This window comes from Macadamia integrifolia, unplaced genomic scaffold (assembly GCF_013358625.1).
Source record: "Macadamia integrifolia cultivar HAES 741 unplaced genomic scaffold, SCU_Mint_v3 scaffold1485, whole genome shotgun sequence".
NCBI classification, from domain to species: Eukaryota; Viridiplantae; Streptophyta; class Magnoliopsida; order Proteales; family Proteaceae; genus Macadamia; species Macadamia integrifolia.
In genome coordinates, this window is record NW_024868224.1 from 13,682 (window position 1) to 21,944 (window position 8,263).

Below are 8,263 nucleotides of genomic sequence, written 5' to 3' on the forward strand. Positions count from 1 at the left end.
AACAATTACGAATTCCACTCAAATAAAAATAGCTACAGGGAAACCCCTTGACTTATAAACGATTACCAATTACTTAAGGTTCGGCTTTGATCTAAAGGGAAAGGAGACAAGAGAAGAGAGGTACGGAGAGAAGAGTTCTCAAAAGTCTCAATTTTCCCTAAAATATGTCTTAACTAAGGATTTGGGCGTTACATGTATTTAAAGAACTAAAAAATTAATTGAAAAAATCCGCTTAATACCTAGTTTCCTAAAATAAGTGAACTTAGAAAATACCTAGGACTCTTAACTTGCTAAACTACTAAAACTCTGGACACTGTAAGACTTATCTATGATAGCTAAGGCGCAAGATCCCTATAACAATTGCCATTACCTGAATGCTAAACTAATATCTAATGGATCCCACCAGTAATTAAAATATTAATTTCGTAAACCCCTTTAGACCCCCTACTTTTAGGCCTTACAATGCAACCCATTTCAATTAAAACCCAACGAATTAAAATCCGATACCCATAGATATTAAAATAGGACCAATTTTTGGATCAGTCCTGCATTACGCCCTTTCCTCCCTCTCCTCCTAAGTTGTGTCCACTATGGCCTTAACCCAACTCCCACCCCCCACAACCTATCCCCTACTCTAAGCTCTGTCCCCACTCATACCTGCTTCCTTCTCTCCTCAATTCTTTCATTTTGTTTCCCTTCTTTTTCCATCAGATGCATGGTTAGTATATTTTGCTTCACTTTTTCTCTCTATAAGGCTATAATTATTTTAAAAAGAAAAAATCCTAGAGAAATTTCAGAAGATATCGTGTAACTTTACATGGGCATATACATGCTAAGCATCGAATTTAATATGATTATGATCGTATGATCTTTGAATCTTTGTTTAGAAGCCATACTATAATTGATGTACAATATATTAAGCTGTTAAGCAAGTCGGTAGTAGTGTTTTTTGGTTGTGGCCAATGACCTTCGGTGTAAACCGTTGATCTATTCCATTATGAACCATTAAGAGTTATTGTTTGGAACATAGATATCAATGTGCTAGTTGAATCTATATTCCTTGCTTTTATCCCACATCCATTGAGCGGAGTATGAGTCTTTGATGTTTACTTTGTAACTTATGTTAATCCTTTGACATTTTCTTACCCCTTCAATGAGAGGTATATGGTTGAACTTGTCTCAAAATCTGTTCTAGGTATTTATTGAATACACAATGCAACTGGTATTCGAGAGTTGAATATTGAGCATGGAATATTTTGTTCCTTGCCTTTCTGTATGCTGTTTTTTGTTTGCAAAGGGGCCAATTTTAATTAGTGGTGTAATAGTTGCTCCATTTTAAATCTTGGTCCTCTTTTATTTACTGTTTGTTGGCACTTGTTTGGCATTGAAACGTTAAATCTTGGTCCTCTTTTATTTTCTGTTTGTTGGCACTTGTTTGGCATTGAAACGCTTTTGTTTCATGTATTTAACTGTATCAAGGATCAATAACCAGTAACTGCATAAGACGGAGAAGACAAAGAAGAAGAAGAATAAGAATTGAAGAAGAGAAATCGAGACTGCTAGAGCTCTTAGTATCGTGCTCTAGCAGTCTCCCTTCATCCAATACATAAACAGCTCGAAATACAAAAAGGAAACAAATAACTTGAATCCTAGTCTAACAAGGAGATACCAACCTACACTAATTATGAACAAAAAAAATTTAAAAAGAGGACATCTAACCAAATTTGATCACATAACCAAGCTACATGTAAAGCCATGATAGGGAGAAGTTCCTATATTGTGGAACACACATAACACCTTTGTACCCCCACAGTACGAAGGTCCACTTGCATCCTTAACACTACCCCTTAAGCTAGAGCATACAGAGTACATATGCTCAGCTTGGAACATCCTTTCCTGAAAGCTCGATGAAACAAGGGCATGGTACACACATTGCCAAGTTGGTTAGCAATAGGAACAAACATAGTGACAATCAACTTCTTCATGACAGCATCTCGAACAAAATAACAATCAACTTCAATGTGCTTGGTTCTTTTATTAAACATTGGATTGCTTACAATGTAGATCGCTGCTTGATTATCATTAAACATCTTCATAACCTGAGTGACTGGAAAACCCAACTCCTGAAGTAATGACTTTAACCACATTAACTCAGCTGCAGTATGAGCCATGGTTTATTGCTCTCAACATTGGATCTTGCGACTTTAGTCCATTTTTTACTCTACCATGTGACAAGGTTACGACCTATAGATGTGCAATATCTTGTGATTGATCTCTTGCTACCATCATCACATACCTAGTTCACATCAGAAAAGCACATTAAGTCAACATTCTGACGAGGACAAATGAGCCCCTTCCTTAGAGCCCCCTTTAGATACTTTAAAGTACCATAAGTTGCCTCCCAGTGAACCTTCTTTAGGGATTGCATGAATTGCCTAACAAAACCAACGACAAATGATATGTCCGATCTAGTGACAGATAAGTTTTTCCACTAGTCTCATAGACCGATGCTTATCTTCAAAATCTTCACTATCAGTGGAACCAAACTTCCAAATTTTCCATGGGAGTATCAATAGGTTTGGAAGCAAGCATATGTGCCTCAGACAAAAGATCTAATGCATATTTCCTTTGTGATAAACTCATCCCTTTCTTACTTCGAAGAACTTCAATGCCAAAAAGATGCTAGGAAGAACCCAAGTCTTTCACCTAAAAATGCTGATGAAGGTAATGCTTCACCTTAACACTCCTTGAAGTATCATCGCTAGATATAATGGTATCATCCACATAGACTACCAATACAACTATCTTGGACTTTTGCTGCCGTACAAATATAGAATGATCTGAGTAAAATTGTGAAAATCCTCAACGATTAACAATAGAATTAAATTTGTCAACCATGCTCCTCCCATTGTGAAGTTTGCATACTCGACCAAAATTCCCCCTAAAGAACATACCCCAGAGTTTGCTCCATATAAACCTCCTCCTAAAGATACACTATGGGGAAAGGCATTTTTGGTATCCATCTGGTATAGAGGTCAATCTAGATTTACAGCCAAAGAGATGAGAAAACGAACAAAGTTTAAACGAGCCACAGGAGTGTATGATTCTAAATAATCCACATCATAAAGTTTAGTATACCCTTTAGCCACTAACCTCACCTTAATGCGCTCAAGAGAACCATCAGGATTGTACTTAATGGTGTACACCCAACGACAACACACAAGGTCTTTACTAGGTGGTAAATCCACATAAGTTCATGTCTGACGAGATAATAATGCATCCATTTGCATTTCCATAGCCACTTTGCACCCAGGATGAGATAAAGCCTAGTGATGGGATTTGGGAACATAGTTAGTAGACAATGAGAAGGTTATGGAGAGGAGATGGAAGATGAGAAATAAATCCATAACGTTATATATGATAGGCAGTCATGGATCTCTGAGTACAAGAGCGTACACCATTCTGAAGAGCAACCAGTAAGTCAGTAGGAACTCCAATGCCATGATTAGGTTGTATGGTGGGCTATGCAGTGGCGGGGGAGTGGAAGATGGTGGCACAACATTCTTATACCGCTGATACACCTGTAGTGGAGGAGCAGCAATCGGGAGGGGAGAAGCATCATCAATAGGGTTAGGAACCGGAATAGGTGGTTTATAAGTAGTATATGTAGGAAAAGTTTGTGGCGAAGTAGAAGTAGAATAATGAAACAATACTCATTAAGAAAGTGGCATCAATACTGACAAATTGTCTATGAGTAACAGGATCGTAATAGTTGTTTCCCTTCTGAGTTCTTGAATGACCAAGAACAATACACTTAACAGTCTGAGGAAACAATTTATCAATGTGAGGTTGTAAAATATGAATAAAACAAACACAACAAAAAACTCAAGATGGAAGACTAAATTGAGAACAATTGAGATATAAAACAAAAAAGAGTATGATTATTTAAAACAGATGAGGGCATTTTGTTAATCAGAAAACATGCAGTAAGAATCACATCACATAAAAAATGCTTGGGGACATGTATGTGAATCATAATGAATTGACCAACTTCCAACAAGTGTCTATTCTTCCGTTCAACCACCCCCATTTCGTTGAGGTGTATAAGAACAATTGGTTTAATGAATCATCCTATTAGCCAAACAAAATTCAGAGATTTCTTGCCGAGTTTTATATTCAAGACCATTGTCAAATCGAAATTTTTTAACAGAAGCTTCAAACTGAGATTAATTTTCTGATTTATGTTTTAAATAGAGAGAAATTTTATATTCAAGATCATTGTCAAATCGAAATTTTTTAATAGAAGCTTCAAACTGAGATTTAATTTTCTGATTTATGTTTTAAATAGAGAAAAATTGAGAACGATCTTTAAACAAATAAACCCAAGTCAAGTGAGAATAGTAATCTACAAAATGGACAAAATAAGAAAATCCTAGTCTATTACTAACTCAACATGGACCAACCCCAAATTTCAAAATGAACTAAAAAAAGGTAAATATGAACTCTAGACGGACTACAAGTAGAGAACGATGATCGATGATGCTTCCTGAGTCCCCAGGCTTCACACTCAAGGCGAGAAATGGAACGGAAACTTGGGACAATCAATTGAAGCTTGGATAAAAGAGGGATGCCCAAGGAGCGAATGCCAATGAAATGAGATCCACTGGCAGTTGTAGTAGTACGGTAAATGGACCAGTGCCATCTGGTCCATGTGTGTTTCAAAGCCTTATCTCAACTTAATGGGGTCAGCTACATGGATCCAAGTGAGGACGAACATTTAGATCCATGCAAAAAGGTGAATGGCAGATTATGACTGATTACAATAAGGTCCCGGTTGCCTACTTGATGCACTAGCAGTGCCATCTAGATAATATAGGCTAAACTGCTCTAGCCCTTCTCAAATCATCCCCCTGATCTAAAGGTCCTGAAAAACACAATAAGAGGGAAAGAAAGTAATAGAACAATTATAAGAGACTTAGTAAGCTGACTAACAGAAGAAAGACTTGATGGTAATTTTGGAACATAAGGTACATTAGACAAATTCATGGATGAGGTGGGAGACATTGTACCATGACTTGTTACTTTAGTAGAGGAACCATCAACAAGAACAACAGGAGAAGAATCTTTAATTTTGAAAATGAAAGAAAACAAGTCTTACCAGTCATATGGCAAGGCTTGCACTGGAAGCAATAATCCATGAAGAAGGTGAAATGGTGGTAAGAAGGGCAGAGTTACCTATGTGAGCTGAAGTAGGTGAAGTGGTGGTAAGAAGGGTAGAGTTACCTATGTGGGCTGAAGTAGCTATAGTAGTGGATGAAAATGCAGACTCAAGCTGTTTGGAGACGTTTAATTATCTGATTATAGTCATCTCGAGGCACAAAAATAGTGGAAGAAGCTTCAGATGTAGATTCAAATGTTGTCTCTAGAAGCAACTCTCTTAGTAAAAGTATCGGTTGCGGCAGTATTGGCCAACTCATTAGCCCGGTTCAGTCGACCATGTTTAGCCCAACATGTGTTAATATTATGGTTGGCTTACCACAATAAGTGCATTGATGAGAGGACTTGTCGGCTTGCTATCCGCCTGTACCGTGGCCACTAGGTTCACGACCACTCCATTGACCACGAGGTCTTCCTGAAAAGGATGAACCACAACACAGACAGCAGTAAAGGCCTAACTATTGCAGGAGGAGAGATTCAACTCTAGAAAGTGTAACCAAACAATGAAGACAGGAGAAGACCTTGCTGAGGGAAGGCACCTTCTCCCAATATTGAGTTGACTTTTAACAAACTGATAGTCAGGGTGAAGACCACCCAAAAACTTTGCGACGTAGAACTTAGTGTGCTGTTGCTTCAACTGTTCCAGATTTCTGGTAAGAGGCTGATGATTCTGAAATTATTCAAGCATATATACACGTTGAAATACTCATTTCAGTGATTTGTCCCCCTGTTTGAAGTTGAACATCTTCTCGTACAACTCATAAGTAATATTTCTCTTGTGAAAAACACTTTTGTAAATCTTCCCAAACACCTTTAGAAAGGGTGTGGAACATGACATTGGCAGCAATGGATGGTTCTACACTATTCCATAACCAAATTTTAATAGTAGAATTCTCTTGCATCTTATCCTCATGAGCAGCAATGGTTGCAGAATCCTTAGGATCAATAAAGGAGGATCATTTGTGATGTATTTCATCTTCCCTTCTGCATGAATATATGCCTGTAAAGCTTGGGCCCATAATAAATAGTTAAGACACACCATTAAGTTTAATGGAGGTAATCTGAATTATTACATTATCAGAGGAGGCTCAGCATCAACCATCTATAGTCAGCAAACAAGGAGCATAAACAAAATAATATTATGGGCCCAAGCTTTACATAATATTATAATATGAATAATATTATGGGCCCAATGTAGTAACAGACTAGTTGTTCTGTATATCATCATAAACTAGGGTAGAAGCTTGTAGATAGGCGGCACAGGTTGATGCAACCAGGGAACAAAGCATGTAATGGGCTATCAAAACAGTGATCGAATGAAGAGAGATTACCAGGTATTAATGATCTGATAACATGTAACAGTGTCAAGGATCAATAACGAGTAGTAATGCTCTGATATCATGTAACAGTATCAAGGATGAATAACGAGTAATCACATAAGATGGGGAGAAGCAAAGAAGATACTGAGACTGCTATAGCTCTCAGTATCATGCTCTAGCAGTCTCCCTTCGTCCAATATATAAACAGCTCCGAAGACAGAGGAAACAAAGTACTTGTATCCTAGTCTAATATGGAAATAGCAACCTACACTAATTAGGAAAGAACTAAATTCAAAAAGAGAAGACATCTAACCAAAAAACCATATAATCAAGCTACACATAAAGCCACGATAGGGAGAAGTTCCCATATTGTGGAACATATAACACCAATACACCTTTGTACCCCAACGGTACAAAGGTCCACCATACATCCTTAATAATGTATACTATGTTTAAATACACATTGCTTTTAGTTGATGAATGGAAGCTTGTTAATCTGTGCTTTTAACTGAACTTTCCTGGTCATATGTCATATATGTCATACGTTGAGCATGATGCTACTATTGCCAGCTTGTCTTTTTAAGTTCCTGTAGAAAATGCGTAGAAACCTCAGCCCAACCCCAGTAAATCCCAGGTCGGGCCTGGGCTTTTGAAGTTTGGGTTCGTGCTTGGTTGAGTTCTGCATTAACTAAGCCCTTAAAAAAACTGAGCTTTCTTGTTTATACCTTAGGTATGAAGATATGACTTATTGATTCTAAGTTAGATAGATCACATACAACCTAAAACTTCGGCATTCGTTGATCTTGGCTAGAACTGAATGCTAGTCAACTTAAAGCCACAGGTTCATGAAACCCAACGGACCCGACTGATCCTGCAGTATGGCTAGAACTCCAGGTTGGGCTTTGGCTGCTGCATAAGTAAAGCCCAAGTTTTGGTTACTGCCCGGTGCACAGAGATATAATTTTATTCGTGTTGATCCCTGAGTAATTACCTGAAAGAAAACCTTAAATATACCTGTTAGCAATCATATTTGGGAATTGTAAATACAAAAACCCTTGTTCAATTCATCATGTTGCCTGCCACCTTGGCAAATGGAATACATGAGTGGACATTAGTGTATCCATGTGATAGAGGACTTCACACACATCACACCCATCTCACTGGTCAAATTTCAACCTGAATTATTCGTGGGAAGTCTTCGAAAAGTGAGTTTAAGATTTACAAGAACGCCATTTCACTATAATGGAATTTCATGGCACTTCTGCAATTGTGTCACTTTGATCTTGCTTTTGAGGCACCTTGTCAGCTATTTTTGGGCTGAAACTCGACCATTGAAGTGGGGTGTGCTGTCCTTTATATCATGGACCCATGCATATGTGCCACATGACAAAGTAGTCGCAGTCTAGATGCCGCCAGGCATAATTCCGTGCATTCTTCCTACTTTGTTCTCATTAACCATAGAAATCAATTATTAGATCACAGGATCGGATCGGCAAATTCATCTTGGGATTGGCAGTGTCTGATCCGGTGTCCAATATTGAGATTAATATCATTGGTAGAAATAATAATATTTTTGGCTGCCTGTTCAACGATGGGTCCTGTGCTTGCATCATGTCGAATGTTGATCACAGATACAGCTTCTGTCTTCTTTGTTAGTCTTTTTTCTTGGTTTATGTCATCTGTTTTCTGTTTCTTAATATTTCCTTATTCCAATGTCTTCCCCCCCC

At 37.9% G+C, this 8,263-nt stretch overlaps 1 protein-coding gene across 1 annotated transcript in view; it reads left to right on the forward strand.

Moving 5' to 3' along the window:
• LOC122063875 overlaps positions 1-8,263 on the forward strand; it is a gene marked incomplete at its 5' end in the record, with an annotated part of 14,741 nt that overhangs the window by 3,943 nt on the left and 2,535 nt on the right. The window lies entirely within an intron of this gene.